We start from the raw sequence: 18,543 nt of genomic DNA, 5'->3' as shown, positions 1-18,543 counted from the left end.
CTAAGACAAACGTTCAAAAGCTTTGTGCCGAATTTAAGCAACGTAACGTAACCACTCGTTCTGCTAGGAAAAAAGACGTACTAACTTTTCGTGGTTCGTCTTTTCTTTTGCCATCTTTACTCGTCGAAACGTATTGATTTTTTTCTAAATAAAATGAAAATTTTCGACGTCGAACCGAGTCGAACGGGTCTGGAGAATTTATGGACCTGCAACGAGATATTAATTTCGCGTTAGAGATTAAGTAGTATCGGATGGACTAGTTAAGACAAAATATTAACTCTCAGTTTATCTCCCGTAAAATACATACTCTTATCGGAGTACTGTTTTACGAGCCTGGTATCCAGAAAAAGAAGACATCAAAAAACATGTATATCCGCTCCATTTAAAAACACGAGTGTTCCCGTGGCTCTGTTACACGCGTTTTAACGTTAAAACGCCGGGAAGTAGCCAGCGTAACAGCTGCTCCACTTAACAATGCTGCATATATTTTTGCCTGCGCGATAATGCCAAGGCCGCGCGCGAGCGTGCTCGCAGCGAGAATACGCTTTGCTGGAAATTTCGAAAACGATTTCACGCCGGCTACGACGATGTTCGAATGGCGCGCGAGGGAAGTCGCGAGACCGCCATTGTGTCGAACGCGGCAGCGATGAGTGACGATCTGATAATGAGCGTGCTCGCGTGCTGGGCTGGTCGAGTCCCTATAATTAATTAACGAGCAAAACCCGTTGTGTTTCACGGTTACGGTGTTTTGGTCGAGAGTCCCGCGTGATTCCGTTGCACACCGCCAAGCCACCGATTTTCCTGCCCTTAATTAATTCGACGCGTCCAATTTGCTCCTATCGTCGATTGACGCTCAACGCCTATTAAAGTTATGACGATTTCGCCGGCTGTTATGACTCCCGGCAATTATCGCTAATTAAGTATTCCAGAGACGACGATCCCCGTCCATGCGAAGCGAATTTCTATTAGCCTCCGTTTTCGAGCTATATATATATATATATATGTATATATATACTTTTGCGAATGCCATCGGGGACTTAATGACTCGGGTCTTTAATTGGATTTAATTCTGCGGATCGTAATTACACCGAGTTCTAACGCACGAAAAAGGAATAAAATTGGATACTACCCGGTAGGGTATTTCTGGCTATAGGTCAAGTACTTCGCAATACTCCATTATCGATCTACGAGTTTATGAATCTTTAGATCGACGAGGAGGCACTCGTCGTGAATGATCACTTGAAACATCTTGTTTGCGAATACTAAAAATAACAGCGCTGCCGTGATGTCTGCAATATTCCACGGGCAATAATAATCTCCTTCGAATACGTAACGTCAATCTATATGTATATTAATCCGGAGGATAACTCCGATGCCAACAGACAGACACTCGTCGGTCGAAAAAATTCCTCCGATTCGAACGACACGGCAGCGAAACCTATTCCTCGATTTCCACGTATTTCTGCTTTCTCTCCTTCTTCTCTTTTGCGGCCGTCCACACTCCATCACACAGGGTAACCAATTGGTTCTCTTTTCGCGAGCGTGTTCCACGCGCTCTTGGTACCGCGATAAAGGGTTCGACAGGGCAAGGTATTAAAATTCCAACACCGAGCCAACACGGTTAACGAAGTGTGACAATCCGGTATTTTTTTTTTTTTTTTTCGGAGCCGGAGCTAAAGAGACGAGAACGCAGCACGATCCTTTGATCGATGCAACTATTCCCGGCGGCCGAGATCCACAGATAAAGTTCACAATGGCTTAACTAGCTGGCTCCCCGCATGAGAAACGACCTTACGTAATTCGATCATTTGCATCGATGATGCATCGTCGTGAATGGATTCGCGGCCGCGATTCGAATACGCGTTATCGCTGATAGAGGCACTGCCGATAATTATGCGTCTCGTGAGCCTCGATCGTTAACAAGATAGGAGCGCGTATGCGCGCAGAAACACACTGGATACGAATTCCGTAGGCGTTCGATTCGCGTCGGTTTCGCGCGCTCTCCGCGAACAACGGAATTTTCATCGCGTTAATCCCAATAGAAATTATCGAAAGTACGGTTCGCGTACCGTTTCGATGGTTCGAGATTCGGGGGAATATCGATACGCAGGTTTCACGCGCGGCCATTGCTAAATGGAGCGTCACACGCGGGTAACGTAGAGCAGGTTAGGTCGTCAGATTTAACGATATCTCCAACATCGACGGTCCGTTGTATCGTTATCTGGCTGTTCGCGTTATTCAGAGATCGGTAATCGCGGACCCCCTCTAGAACACCGCGTTCATCGTTACTCCCTCCGATTTTTATTCGTTCCCCCGCGTGCTCGAATCGGTGCGATTCGTGCCCTCGAAAATATCGCAGCCATCCCAGTTGACGATCGCAGCGACGATACCTGGATCCATAGATTCACCGATAACCGACGCAACCTACAGGGACCGTAACGACAGAGCGCTCTTTGATTCGAGGGCGAATCGCGGACGACACGAAAGACGCGAGAGCACTTTCGTGTTTTCAGCATTCGTTCGTGTCACCGGGGAGTCATTGGACAAGTACCCGGTGACGCAACCGAGTTGGATTGATGTGTAACGCGCGCACGGCGCGAGGCGTGTCCTGAGAGTATGTAATCGTTGGCGAGGAATTTGCCGAAGGATTAATGCCCTTTCAACCGTTCGCTCCGGAGGTGCTTCGTCTTCCTAGTCTGGCCATGTTTCATAATCGGCCGGCAGCAAGCGTGGCTAACCGCGCGCGCAGAATTTGTTTCGTAAATCAGCCGTGGAGAATCGACGGAACACGACGCGAAGCTCGACGCGTCGCGTGAAATTTACGATCACCATCGAGCAACGTTTTCGAACGTAAAAATCAACTCGGACGAGTCGAAACGGAGGTTCTCCTGCTCACTTTGGTTTCCGCAGTTTCTAACTTGTCATCGTACCGCGTCATTTTTTCCCCCGATCTCGAGCCTCGTGTCTCCCGCGTTCGAGAGGATCGATAATACGCGGTTGCAGCCTCGCGAAACACGAAACTGCTTTTACTCGTCGACGACACGCGATGACCCGCTCTTAGGGGACCGGCTCGCTAATCTACCGTTCGAGAGCTAATTATCTTCGGCCAACACGTAATATCCCAGCCGAGAAACGGCTGGCTCGCGAGTCACGTGGAGCTAGCAATGCCGGAAATGTGTCCCTGAAGAATCGTCGGAGAACGGTTCCGCGAGGAAACGTTGCGTGACTTTGGTGGCGAGCTCGATCTTGCTACGACAGAGCGTGGGTTGATTCGTTCGTGGCATGTTGTCCGAGACTGTGAGAACATTCGTCGCGAGAATAACGAAGATAACGACGAGGTTACAACGTAACACGTTTTAAGCCCCGCGTAAAGTGTCTAGAATGGAATTTCGATAGCAGGATTTATATCGTACAGGGTCTGTCGTTCGATATCATTTCGGAGTCTTTTCGTCGAATCAACGTCACCGGGTTATTTTATGCACGCGAGTACAATGCAAAGGCACAAGAAGGCAAAAGCTGGTTCGTCATTATCAGAAGTTTTCGCGTGCACGTATGATGCTGTGCTTAGCGAAAAACACAATGCTCTTTCTTCTCTGGTTCAATCACGCTAATGGCAGTCAAAAGAACGAGGCTGTCGGTGTTCGAAACTCGCGGGCTATGAAAATGCTACGAGAACCGAATGGAACCAAGTTTCAATGTGTTTCGTTTATTATCGTCTCTTTTACTTGAGCGTGTTACTTTTAATAACTCGGCGATTCGCATCGGACCAGCCTGGTACTCGTTCCTCCGAAAGAGAGGATGACGTCGTTGACGATATCCATGCCTTGCTAATGAATACGCTTAACGAGTCGAATTACCAGCGGTCGATGTTGACGCAAGACCTAAAATCGTGCGGGGGCCATGTTGCTCTGTCAATCATTATCGAGTGACAAACCGATTTATATGCCAAAACGACGCTGTGGGGTTAGACGTTTGCCAGGTGATCAATAATGTCGGATAATCCGTCATTAGCCGGTCCGTGTATGTTTAAACCGAATTATTTGCACTCGTAACAAACGCGTGTGCGTAAAACGCGCATAGAAATGTTGCGTCAACGATTAATGGACCATCAAAAATTTTTATTTTCGAATACTCGCGCGGAGTTGTAAATTCCGTCTATCGAAGGCACGTTGCAGTATGAGAAAAATCACGCGACACAGCGTATACCGTAAGAAATTGGTGAAATATTCTAGAATACTAATCGAGTTACAGCGAGAGCATGAAAGGTTCAAATAGAATGGAGTTGAACTGCACAATTGTCGATGGCGAAAATGTCATATGCCAGCTACACACAGCCCGCAGTATATAATTAAGGACGTTTTATGAACCTCGACATAGAGGGGGAGAAAGAGAGATAGGGAGAAAGGAAGCTTTAAACGATTTCTATTTCAATCATTGTTCATTGAGAATCGACTTGGACGTTTAATTCGCTTAGTTCGTGGTTATTGATTCATTGTCGATATTTCACTTCAGTTGGTTATTGTTTATTCCATGAGAAATTCACGGCAATATTCATTACTAAAGTCGACATGCTCGATGCCGGTTAAAATGTTGATTTACCGACCGCAATCAATATCGTTGCGTCTCCGTTAGGGATTCGCGCAACCGTATACGTCCGCGCTCGGAACAGACCGTGACAGTGAGCGTCTATTCAGCGTCTCTGAGCGTCTCTGAGCGTCGCGCAGGTCCTCGAACCTTCGTTTATCCGACTGTTTGGAGGGATCACGTGGAATCGATCCACTTTTAATTTGTACCAATTAGCTTGGAACAACGAGAACGCGGCGTACGAGCCGACACCATCGGTCCAATGAAATAGTTACGAGGTCGTGACTAGCTGTGTCGAGCGTGTTCGTGACTGGCGGCGGTGTATTTCTCAATTTCAACCGCCGTAGCTGAGCTCTTCAATTCAATTAGCCGGTTCGCGTAAAACTTACCGGTGCACCGCGCCGATAAACGTCTGGTTTACGCTGCTCTACGATTTGCAAATTTATGGGTTCGTACTTTAGCGAGTGGCACATAACACGGATTATAATTCTCTATCGAGTTCCGCGACGTTGCGCGGAATATTCTCTCGCGAGAAATACAGCATCGAGGAGGGATAAATTTCTCGAAAGGTTGATCGCGTGATGGATTTTTGGAAGAGTCGAGAAGAAATTATTCACTGTTTACGTAGAATAACCCGAGAGACGGATTAGCGTTTTTTGCGCTAAGCGTGTAAAGTCGTACAATGTCTTCATTGAAGGAGCTCGACGATGGGTTTCTTGTAGCGTCTTCGACTCGATAATTCACTCTGCAGTAGGGGCATGGGAAGAGTCGGCGTTGGAAAGGATGGCGCTGGGTCCGAATATGGGACACTGCAATTACGCAGAACGCAAGTATTATTACGTTATATAACCGAGCGAGCGAGCGAGCGAGCGAGCATAGGCACGTCACGGCGGTCTGACTTATGATTTTTCACGGATAAACACAGACAGAGAGAGGCAACGAATTAACCTCCCATCGAGCCCAACTTTCAGAGGCACCGTCAATTTTTACGGTACAAACAACGTTACACATTTGGCAATAATAACGCCACGCAGATTAACCTTGAAAATTATTCCGGCCTTTTATTACAGGAGAGAAAGCGAAACGCCATTTTGTACGCATAATACGCATGGTTTAGCAGAATCTATCGCGAACGATTAACTCTGTGAAACATCGAAACAGATTTACCGGTTATCTTAATAAATCTCGTAGCCTCGCTGTCGTTGTTAACTATCGTCGCCCTGTCGACTCCTCTTAATCCTTGGTTAACATCGCGGACTATAGTTGTAGCGGTCGATCGGAGATCTTGGCAGACGCGAGACGCATCGAAGATGGCGGGCGTAATGCGCGTATAGATTGCGTAACCCTTGCCCGAGTGTGCGACTATGCGCAGCGATCTCTCGACACAGATGCTTTGCTTCACCGCTCGCAATTGGTATGTCTCGTGAGCCACGTGTCGACGTGAGTAACCCATAGGTGCGTACGTGAACCGTTTCCCGAACGATCACGGAGCGGCAAGAGGTTTCGATGAATCGAAAGATCGCGACAGCTGACCATGACAAGTTTATCGAACCTCGAAAAACACTCGCCACTTTCAAATTCCACCGAAAACCCTGAAAAATACGACGGCACGTACCCAAGACGATACCACCGGGATTAATCGGGATCAATCGGGATCTAGCTGAATTTCCTAACTTCGGCAGAGGGGGGGTTTCACGTAACGTATTCGTGACTCACGCAAGAAACTTTTTGCAAGAAAACATACCACTGCCTACTCGACTTGTCTTTCTCTTTCGGGCTGTCTCTCCCTCTCGCTGGAAACCGATTCAGTGTAACGAGAGGGAAGCACAACATATCCAGGATCTCCAGTCGACGATATAGAACTCGAGCAATTAATCGAGACACAACGCGGCAGTCCTTGACTCGGGCTCGCTTCGGCACGTTTCACGCCACGCATCTCGTATCCTAGCACGCCGACAGCCTTGATACGTTTCTTGTTGTCCTCTTTCTTGCTACGAATTAATCCAGAACGATCGGTGAAATCGGACAAGCTTAGAGTGCTCTTTCTAGTCCTCTTCGTAGCGTCCTCACCGCGGTCTGCTGTCCGCGTCAGAGCCCCAGGCGTGTCCAATCGACTTAAGCACCGTGTACGCCCGTGTAGAACGCGGAGTCACACGCATGGTCGCGGGAAGAAAGCGCGGATGGAAGGCAGGAGAAAAGTAATCGCGTCAAAGTGTATTACACGCCATGTTCGCTGGACGTTTCGTTCGACCGATACGGAGGCAACAAAACAATCGTTAATTGCGAAACGGAACAGGACGCAGATGAAAGATATTGGAAGGAGGAAGACGCGGAGGATGGCTGATCCTCTTTGTCATGTCCCAGTTCCGTTACCTACGCTCGATCGTAATCCCGTCATCGTGAAAATACCCGCAGCGCGGCACGCTCGATTTGCCTCGATCTCCAGCGCCACGGCGCCGCCATCGCTTTTTCACCTCCTCCGTTGCCTCCTTTCTCCTCCGTCTCTCCGCTTTCCCTTGCCAGTTTTCCTCCTTTTCGTCCGCTAAGTAGATTTCTTTACCGCGATTGTCAGAGACACGGATCATTACCTAAAAGCCTGGGAACGTTCTTTTTCCGTACGCTCGGAACGATCGTGCCCGCCCGTTTCGTCGGTCGACGTTGCGCAACCGTGGTCGCTTGGGAAAATTCAAATCATTCCGCGGCCGTGGCGCTTTACTCTGTCATTATCCTACTTTTGTTGTGTGTCGCAAGCCGCCGGGACATTCTTACGCCGCGCGTTCGATCGAAAATTATTTTAATCCTATCGCGACGGCGTTTATCGCGCGGAACCCGTATGCACGCTGTGAAATTCGCTCCGGGGCCGTTCTCGTCTCGTCGAGAGAAGAAGGAAAAATCCAGCCGACCGAGGCGCGGAGTGGCTCGGCCAGTATTTACTTTGGAACTACCGCGATCCCGTGCAATGAGAACGATTTTACGGGGTAGGGATTGAAACTTGGTGTAACTAATAATAAAGGTAACCCGAGAGAGCGTTTGGCTATAAGTATCCGTAGGAAAGCCGATGGAAGTCGATAAATTCTGTCCGCGAAATTATAGATGGCAATAAAGTTGCCAGCTTGAAATGGGATACGAGGTTTTTTCCTCTTTGCTGTTTAGAAGCACACGAAGCGCGTTTCAAAGGGAACGCTTTAACGAGCAGGATTGCCAGCGACGTGGTTGGAACAGGAACGATGACTCGTTCCATCTTGTGATCCCACGGGCGTGTGTTTCCCGATTACGCGATCTCCGGTAGAGGCTGCTCTCGCACTCGAGTTCACGGTTAGAACTACTCGGATGGGTCTAGTTTGCCCGGGAGAGGAGGCGCTCTCTCGGCTCGAGGGTTTGTGGAACGCGCACGAAGGTCGCGGAAGATAACGCGGAGGTTGATTTAATTAACGATAAGTAATTACGAGGCCAGTGTTCCTTAATTGTATAGCCGAGGTACATTATTTTCGTATCGCAGCGCAAATTACACGTGTAGCTCTATTATGATTAGAATCTGGGGCCCGTTCCGCTTATTTTACGACTCTCATTAAGCATGTTGAGAAAGTGGAAAAGAAAAAAGGATAAAGGGAAATTACTCGGGTGAAACTTATTTCCACGCCATCCGAGATGGAAGCTGCTGTTCTATTCGGCTTGCAAGCGTACAACCTATTTCTTATACCGTGAGACTAAAACGGTAACCGTCCTGAAAAACTAACAGATCGCGCGAGAAGTGTACTCGAAGAAATATCTTTGCCGTCCGTTTTAACGCGTAGCTGCTGCCGCCGCGGCAAAAATGAACTCGATACTCGGGCAATCGTTTACCGGGCAAAATTACCAGGCAATCACCGTTCGATCCTTTGCTTTACACTGTCTCGCGAAACGCATGCTAACCGAGCAGGTCGGGTAATGGTGTATCGCGCGAGCAGGATCGAAATCGTTTGACTGTAATAACACGACGGACGGATAACGCTCTCGTACAGTCGTTATCCTAAGGAACAGCTGTTTCGCCGGTCGGTCACGAGCGTTTGCCAAGAACTCGGGGAACGTTTCACGTGAAAACTGGGGAAGTGGAGCGGTCGCCTGGGACCCCGGAAGACAAGGGCCAGCGACGAGACGAGAATCATAAAGCGTTTCTTTCTCTTTGCAGCCGTGAATAACGCGTCCCTCGAAGTGGCACTCGAGCAAAGAGGAGGAAGAAACAAGCGTCGACTCGGCTCGTCGTCGTTGAGAAATAGACGAGTGCACGAATCGCGCGTTGCTCGACTCTCGCTGCGAGACGAACGTTTTAATTGCAAGAAACGCGGAAATCGCCGAAGGAAACGGGGAGAGTTCGCCTTGAAAGATCTCCTTTGCGATTTATCGCGATCACCGGGGAAAAGAAATCGAAGCAAGAACTTGTATCGAATTTATCGCGAGCCTCTTCGCCAGCGAGTCGCAACCGATTTCGTTCGTTAAATTTTACGAAACGTATTGTTGTATTGTTCCTGCGTTGGCCCGAGAGGCTCTATAAAAAGCGGAAATTTTACGAGCTATGCCGATCCTCCGTACCCTCTTTTTCGGGCCCCGTGAACCAAACTGACGTTCCCCGGTGAAATTGAAACTGTTAACGGTTTCACCGAGGTTTTTTCTCCTCTGGGCCCAGTTACGTAACGTGCTCGATCGTTCTCTTATCTGACACAATTACACTGCTCCACGCGAATTTTAATCCGTAGTATCCATCGGTAATAACTTGGAGGCGATGGAGCCATTTCGATTACGGATTCGCTTTCGGGAAAGTAAATTTTCCGAGATTCATCTAACGGATATTACCGATTAGAGGAAAAGTTAAAATGTGCGAGATAGTATTATCTTAATAGGCGATTTGAAATTGAAGAAAGTTAAAAAGAAAAAGGATTTTCAGGATTATTTTTTCCCTCTGGCTATTTAATCGATCTCGATCGAGCTCGGAAGATAGTTCGGTAACTTTGGAACGACGACGGAATCGGGAAAGGGTATAATTACCCCCGAGAGAGGGGACACATTTTTGTTCATGTGTTTGAAAGGAACTTCTCCGAACAATTCGACTTTTCAACGCACTCGACGCGCTACGAGATTTTCTTCGCCCGTGTCGCATTAAACTAAAAATAACTAAATACATTACGGACGACGCGCCTCGCAAGCTCTTACGAAGTGAGAGGGGTGGTGTCGGAAAAATTACGAGCGTCTCTGAAACAAACGACCTATTGGCTGCCGCAAAGAACGCGGCATAGTCTTTGTTCGAACGTAGAACGGTGTCTGGGACCGCGTGGTATCGTCGTCAACTCGTCCATGGATAAATTCCGAGACGACGTCGAGGGCGTCTGTAACGAAGGGCCGTCAGAAGATTTATACGCAACCTTCCTCCCATATGCGTGCAGTCGAAGTAGGATTATGATGTTTCCGAGTAACCACGCACGCCCAACGAGCTACACGGCGACACGTGTGCAGGCGGCGTCTTTTTCTTTATTGCGTGTTCCTACTACCATTTAGGGATAGTCGAAAGTTTAGAGGCAATGGGACGCGATAGACAGCATATTAATTCCGATCGTCAAAGGCCTTTTTCTTCTGTTCCAAAGCGAGCCGGACTTGTAAAGACACGAGTACGTCTTCATTCCCAGGTCCGCGTTGTACCTGGACGATAATGTCTGTATACATACTAGCGTTTTACGAGGTACAACTTAATCGCGAAATTACGAATAAATTACGAATAAATTGGAAATAAAATTTGCAACGATATTATTCTTTATTACCATAGCAGGATATATCCTTTATCGTGTTCTAAAATTCGCCCGCAAAATTTCCAATCTCTCCTTCGATATTGCCTGTATTTCCTAGCCTGTCCGCAAACAGAACTCCATCGACGTTCTAGCATAACTCGGATGCATCGACGACCACCGCAATCCTCCTTCGTTTCGCTTTCCACGAACCCACTGGGACGAAATTTTATGTACCAGGCTCGTTTGATTCGCGACGCGCGATAAATTCGTATTTGCTCGGATAGAGGGCCCGGAGAAAAAACGGGGGGCGTAACAACGGCGAATTTATATACTTGCCGTTACGGCACCGATACCCGAGCTGTGCGTGCCCTTTTACTTATTAGAAATACACGTGCCCGGTGCAAAGAGGCAGAACGTGTAACGCCGGATTTCACGGGCCGAGATTTAGGACTCGCTTTCGCGCGCAACGTTCGCCATTTTTCAACGCGTCGGTGAGCGTTAGCTTATTGGCCCCCGTCCATTCCTGTTCGGATAACCAGAAAGCTGCGAGGTATATCGGTGGCCAGGGAAATCACAATTGGCCAAATAATCCTGGCCCGTTTATCATCGTTAGGTAAAACCACGGACGGCGAATGCCGCCCGATTCCATATGGGATTACGTGCAAATCGAGTAATAGTTTCGGAACGAGGAATCTTCCCTCTGTACCCCGGTCGTGATCGAACAATGGCACTTTGCTCGATTTACTACCCAGACCGCCTTTTTTCCTTAATCTTCCGCGGGTCACGGTATTATCGGCGTTATGGCACCGATAACGATGACGAAATAGGTTTCGCGTTCTCGTTACATTTGTCACACTCTCTGAATATCAGTCGTTCGGAATAAATCGAGTATTCCGCTGTGAAAATTGCGGTCGTTTTATAATGCCATCGAAGAGAATCGATTCCATCTCGTTGCGGGCAATTCTTTATATTCTTTCGAAATCTGTAAGACGGTCAATTCGATAAATCGGACCTCGACGGACGTTTTAAACGTTTATCAGAATCAGCGTACGAAATCGAGCGTCTTTGCAAACTTTATTTTATACCGATTATACGCGCACAGTCCTGTTTAAACGATAATCGATATTGGAGCATTTTTGAAAGCGGACCAAAAGTTTAAGGTTTCGTGGATAAATAGGTAAACAAATTCGCTGTGCTCGCATGGAAAGTATTTCTTTCGCCGATTCGGGAATTTCTCGGAGTCGAGCGTGACGAACGACGAAGACATCGGCGTCGTGACAGTCGGATCGCGGGAAAGAAAAAGCGCGAGATCGCGTCGGAGCGAGCGAGGCGATGTCGAGGCTTATCTCGTCGCCGCGACCGCGTGTTCCAGTGACTTTGAACGATTGGCTGTTGGACGCGGCAGTCGGGAAGAAAGTCGATTAATTCGAGCGTTCGCGCTGAGACTTCCTTCTTTCCAGACTTCCCGAGTCGCCTCCTCCGGCGGATCTGTCTTTGCGTAAAAAGTTCGCGTTCGACTTTGGAAGAATGGCGCGCATCGGTTCCGTCTTTGGTCGCGAACTCGCGTGACTTGTTCGCGGAATACGTGACGGACGAGATGCCGTTGACGCGCGCGTGTATTCGATTCGCGATCATCACGGCCACTCCCACGCTAAAATCTGACCGTGATGGAACCGGTTGGCCGGTGGTGCAGGAAGAAGGAACCGCTCCTCGTCGTTGCGCGAAGGTTTTATTCGCGATGCTGAATCGCCGGGGCGTCCGTGTTGCACGTGCAACGTAATCTCACGCGGTGTGTCAAGTACACCGTTGCTCCGTTATCGTCGTGTATCTGGATCTTTCAACAAGATCTACCCTCGCCTAGGCACGTAGATGCACGATCCTGCGGCTGCTTGCGATCCGAGTCCCGGTGTCAATAATATCTCCAGTTGCATCGCGGCCGACAGGGAAAAATGTCTGCTCGCGTAAGAGATTTTAATCGCGTTCAAAGAGGAAAAAGAAGGAGAGAGATGGTCTGGTAGGAAGCAACGTTAACGGTGGTCTCTTCGTTGGCGAGAGAAATCGTTTCTACGCTTGATTATTCCGCGCAAGAGGGATGGAAGGAGAACGATGATCGATAGAGAAGTTGCCGCTTTTATGCGGATATCGATCTTCCGTTGGGAGGTGGATAAATCATCGGTCAGCTCGAATGGATTTCTCGTTTGATCCCTGTGTCCGGGGTGTCGGATTATGTTAATGCAGTCGTGCTTTAAATTCTTCCGTCTCGACGTCCGTTTCCACTCGCGCTTCTTGCCGTATTACCCTCACGAATCGGTGTAAAGCCCTCCGCGTCTATTCAGAGGTATCGTTGGCCGCGTTAACAGCTCGCCGAAAAATGGATCTTCCGGGAAGGATGTTCGATAGAACGAGTTGCGCGCGAATTTCCTCCACCGCACCGTAGGTATATACGAGCTTTCTCGAATAATAGGTAACATACGGGGAGTCGGTACCGCAACCAACCACGGTTTCCTATCCGAAATTCTTTCGCCTTTCCGAACGCGTGCTCTCCCGCATGGAAAGCGAAGTACCCGGATACTCGGTTCGGTACCGCTTTGTTCGTCGAATTTTTCCTCGCGAGCGGACCACGAATCGAGCTCACGCGCGCGTAACTGCGCGGCGTGCGAATAAAAAGCAAGAGAGAGCAGGAATAAAAATGGCAGGAGGATCGAGAGATGGGCACGGTCCTGATTGGTAATCCCTGGTGCCAACGACGCGGTAAATCCCCGGCGGAAAGGGAACCGGAACCCGCGAGAGAGGGAAAGAGAGAGAGAGAGACAGAGAGAGAGAAAGAGGAGCGATATTTCGACGACGAGAGGTCGCGCGTCGATCTCGATCGGCGAAAAGGAACGTATATGCATTCGTGCACGTGCGAACGAGGGCCGAAAATTTATTCTCGATGGAACGGTGCTCGAATAAATTTCCATTCGTGGCCCGAGCGCGAAGAGTTCTCTGGTCAAGGATCGGCAGCTCGCGTCAAAATTCCGCGGTAAATTTCGTGGAATCGACGCTTACGGGACTCGGATCGTTCTTCGCCGCTTATAAATCGTAGAGTATGGAGGCCGAAACGTGCCAACGTCGGCGGAAAAAGAGGGTGGCGCCGCGTTACCAACAGTATGGACGGGCGCGCGTTTGGAATTGGAAATTCGCGAAAACTCGAACATCTTCCCGAAACGTGGAACGTCTGCGGCTTCTCCGAGGTATAAGGATCGCGGCGTGGGTTTCGTCCTCTCGAGCAACGAGTTCCACGAAACTCGCGTTTCGTTAAATTGTCACGCTGTTCAAACACGGATCTCGCGGCGTTTTTGACGCGGAGATAAGCGCGGTTCGAAGTTGACGCGAAGCATACGTTTCTGCAGTTTGTTAGGGCACACTCCGTGGTTCGCTGTTCCGAATGCCGCCTCGATATCTCATCGTCTCTTCCTTCCTTCTTCTCCACGGTTCCCAGAGCCCGATGCCGCTCCGTTACCCGCACGACTCGAAGCGGAGTAACGCGATCGCGGAGATGTTTTCGAGGAAGCACGTTGGATTTAAAGCCACCGTCTACACATTGACGTTGGAGGGTACAAGCCTCTTCCTATACACGCTCCATCATCCGCGCAAAGATGTTGTCATTCGAGGCATTAGCCTCGTTTATATTCCTCTTTTCTCTCCGCGTCGTTTCTATCGCGCTAGACCACCCCGGTAAATCGTATTTCAACTCGATCGACTGACGCGCACAGGCTTCTTCTTCTTCTCCACCTCCTTCTTCGTCTTTCTCCTCCACCGTGCGCTCTATGCAACCCGTATTCACGATTCATCGATAGTGGTCCCCCTGTAATGACTTCGCGACGCGCGCGTCCTCCTTTTTCCGCGTCGATAAATTTGTATTTATGGTCTGTACAGAGATCTCGGGGTATTTGGAGCTCTCGCAGCTTTTATGGCGCTTTGTTACGCGATCCATCGCGCGCTGAATTCTCGCGCTCGTTTTCCCTCCGTTTCCATCGAATCGTTCGAGTGACGCGAATGGCCGATGGTTTTTAATCGACTCGACGGGATTTTTTCGGGCTCCGACGCACTCTCGCGTGTTCGGAACCGAGACTCGATTCCGGGTCGGAACTTTAAAAGCTGGAGTCCCAGAAATCGACGAATCGGACGAAGAAACTCCCGCGGCGATATTCTCGAAGCCCCCGAAGCCAGACGTCATTACCGACACCCGACAGAAACGATCCGCTCCGCTGACAGTGTCTCGCGGAACCGCGCGTTTCCCCGTGCACCATCGGGCCAAGTCGGTGTATCTGGCTCCAGCGGCGGGTGGATAAAAACGTCGCTTTGAGGAGCAGACAGAAAGGCGGACAGGGAGGCGCGCGTGCGAAAGAGCGGAGGAGAAAAAACAGAGCGAGCGTGCATTCGGCCGTGGTCTCTCTCTTTGTATCTACGCCCGGTTAATGCGAGCCGAAGTGTTCCGAGTCAAAGCGCAAACACAACCCGACAAAGCCGACTCTGTTCGAGCACTCGTCCTTCCTCCAGTCCGCCACCGTCGCTCCTTTCTCTCCTCGTCCCGAACGCTTTTGCGCTCGGAAACTGCTCGCGAACGCGAACCAGAGGCGGACGGCTGGTATCGTCCCGAGAGCGGAACGCACTTGATTCCACTCGACTCCGATCCCCGACCAGAACTTTGAACCCGTTCGACTCGATCCAGACGATAGTTGGAACGTGTTGTGCTTCTCTGTGTCAGTTCCACGCCCACGAGCACGCGAGTATGGAGCTGTCCGTTAATTAACAACTGTGCTGGAAATTGGGCTGGATCTATTCCTCTTCGCGTTACCCGCTTCTCTCTCTCTCTTTCTCTCTCTCTCTCGCCTTCTGCCTGTTTCCCGACCTCTTGATTCGAATTGGTTGTTCCGCGTGGAAGCTACAACAGCGCGATATCCTCCTTTGCCAGAGTCGCGCAACGAGGAGCTAAACGTTACCGATGTTCGTCACGCTCGCTCGCGTGGAACCGCGCCGCGTTCTATCGCGTTTTCGTGCTTTGCCTTTGCCACGAGCGTCCGCGGAATTCAATTTTCGGGCGAAAGCGAGTTATCGTCGAATGCAAGGGATCGTTCGTTTCGATGTCGCTTCATTCGAAATTCGCTCGTTTTAAAGTGCCGCGTCGCGGATAAATGTGCCAGGTCTCTGCGTGCTATCGCGCTGCGTCCTTTCGTTTCGATCATTTCGTGCCATTTGTTTCGTACCAACCCCCTTTGCCAGCCAACTTTTCTTCATAGCGAAAGAATTTTCCAAGATCGTTTGACTTTTATCGCAGTTTTTCCCCCCCAGAACAAATTCTCACCAATATTGACCAGGCAACTGTCCTTAATTGCCTATTCGAGTAAGTACCGAAAGTCGGATGCCATTGTTCGGCAGAGTTTATTACTTTACGTCTGCTTGCATAGCTAGGAAGGGGAAGAAAGGGGAGACTGTGGTGGAAAAATTTTAATTAAGGTCGTTTAATTATGGAACCTTTTCGCTGCTAGTTTATCGAGAGAAAGGAATTCCGTCTGCCGAGTGTCCCAAGAGTTCCTAGATATCGTTTTACGTTCTTTAAATTCGCTATTTAGTCGCGATAAAAGACAAAGGAGGCACGGGTAAAGGCGTCGAAAGGAAACTCGCAGCTTGAATTTCTGCGTAGCAAAGCAAACGTGATCGCTGCGTTGTCCAGGCTATTAAAATTCCAGGTGGTCGTTCATCCTCGATATTCCCTTCGAAATCCCTTCTCACCTCGGGGATCGAATAAAATTCCAGCCTCGTTCTGTCGCGGCGTAATCGTTTCGCGTACCTAAACTGCAGACGAACATTATTGCGTTTCAATGGCGTTGGCGGGAATAAAATACGGACCGCGGGTCAGCCGCGACCTCGGCCTCCATGATGGCTGTGGATATTCGAGGAGAAAGGTGGACGTGTAAGAAAGCCTGACTGACTTAACCGTCGAGACACCGACGATCCAGAGGTTTCAATGGATTTCCTCGTGGATTAAAGATCAATTAATCGTACGTGATCAATGGCGACGGCTATTGGCGAGCATCAAAGGTCAGTCCCGCTAATGAATCCGGCAATTAGTTACCGAGATACGTGTACAATCACCGTGGGCAACGTCGGCGAGATAGAATTAAGTTGCCGTGAAATTGTACATCGACGGGACGAGGCGTATTGTTTTTATCGGCCATGCCGAACGGGACGTACGGGATGATAAATCATCATTACGAACGGATAGGGTAAAATTAAGTAGCCTCGGGATCCCGTGGAACGTCGATTATCGATCCATCGGAGGGAATTCTCGGGATTTTTGTCAAAGATCGATTAGCCGGATAACGAACGAAATTATTCAGTCGACTGACCAATTTCCATCTTAATCGATCGTGTTTCGTTATTTAATGGACGGAAGTCCGAGCTTGTCTCCGAGCTCTTTAATTACCGGTCAAGCCGTAATTAATAACCGATCGATGCTGCCACGAAGCGAGACGTACAAGGCGAAATGGCGTAATGAAATGTACGAAGGCGAAACATCCGCGAGAGCTGTAATTTATCTGGAATATTCCGGGACGTTTACGATCTACCGATAATATTCCAACGGCCTAACCGACCGATCGAACGAGGACGTTTTCGACAAATGCCGCGGAGTATTCGTATCAATCGAACGATCTGATACGGAGATACGATTGGACGTTTCGTACAAAGGAAGAAAGGAAGAAAGGAAGAAAGGAAGAAGGACGGGGCAGAACGGGAAAGGAAAAGAAATGAATCACGAGAAGGAACCCGAAGAAGAATGGAAGCCGCGTGACTTCGTTTACGATGACAGCGAACGCAGCGAGCTTTTGCATACAGTAACCAATAAGGAAGCTCGTTCTTCCGCCTCCGTGCATCGGCGAACGCATTTGTCGAGCCACGATAATTCAAGCCGGTGACTCGTGTGGTTGGCCGATAAAACTGATAATTACGAAATATTACAGTCTCTTAATGGCTCGGTATTTTACAATCTATGTCGGCGTGCCCGATGCCGACGCAACTATGGCGGACTTGGCGACGATAAAACGAGGGAACGTTTACACCGCGATAGAACGTTGGATTTTCATTCAACCGTATTATCGCGGAGTTCGGCAGGCGTTATCGCGTTAAAGTCCGGAGAAGCGCGGTTATTGTCTCGAGACTGGATCGGAGTAGAGCGGCGGAAGCAAAGCGAAGGGAAAACACGATCGATCGAGTAACGAGCAGAAGAAGGTTTCACGGCGATAAGGAAAGTATGGGAACATGCGTGGAATGCTAGGCCGATGTTGCGTGCGGTTCGGTATTGGGTTAATTGCAGGCTGCGTGAAACCAATGACACAGAAATATTCCCTCGCAATTATCGTTCCCTGGAAATCGATAAAAGGAATCTCGTTTTTTCCCGGGGTACTCGTAAATTCGCGTTTCAATAACCTATCGGGCACCTCGAGTTTTATTCGTTTCCACTTAAAATTTGGCATATTTATAGTCGGCCAATCGAATTCTTCGAACGAGCCGAATAAAGAGACGACGAGGAATTTATAATCGACCTATCGAATCCTTCGAGCGAACGAGAGGAATTTTAATCGCGCGGAACCGATCGCTTCGATCGAGTTTTTCCCGAAGGAAATGGCAAATACGAATAACGCGCATCGTATAAAACTCGCGATACTCGCTGACTCGCGTCTGAAAATGTAAACGACGGAACCACGTTTCGATTACGGTTGGATGCGAGCACAAATCAATCGGCGGTTTGCGTAACGCGACGGATGATCCAGCAGTCTGACCGAGTCGTTCCTATTCCCCTTGCGGAGCGTTCTACCGCGGTCCACCGGTCCTCTCTAAGCCCCTTAACGATCGAAGAAGCGATGGAAGAAGCGATCGAGAGAAACGACGAATAATCCGTGGAAATGCGCGAGCGGTTCTCGTTGCGAGCGGTGGTATCGGTAGTCACGATCGAATTCCCGTGAAAGCCGATTGAATTATCCCGCCGATGTGCGCGGAATCGTGAAGCAGCCGTAGCCGGCAGACGACGTGGCGGTACGCGAAATTTGGCTCGGATCCACGGATCGTTTTCCGCGAACGCGTCGATCGATCGATCGATCGATGGACGGCGGAGCGGGTGAAAGCGCGAGGTATCCGCTTCCCAGGGAAGAGGCGAGCGTTG

The 18,543-nt window shown here is 49.3% G+C and overlaps 1 protein-coding gene across 7 annotated transcripts in view; it reads left to right on the top strand.

The window, feature by feature from the left end:
- The window catches only part of by (focal adhesion protein tensin), a 138,987-nt gene that overhangs the window by 32,052 nt on the left and 88,392 nt on the right, over nt 1-18,543 (top strand). The window lies entirely within an intron of this gene.

Source organism: Eufriesea mexicana, unplaced genomic scaffold, assembly GCF_001483705.2.
Source record: "Eufriesea mexicana isolate 0111107269 unplaced genomic scaffold, ASM148370v2 scaffold124, whole genome shotgun sequence".
Classification (NCBI taxonomy): Eukaryota; Metazoa; Arthropoda; class Insecta; order Hymenoptera; family Apidae; genus Eufriesea; species Eufriesea mexicana.
This window is presented reverse-complemented; position numbering and strand designations above follow the sequence as displayed.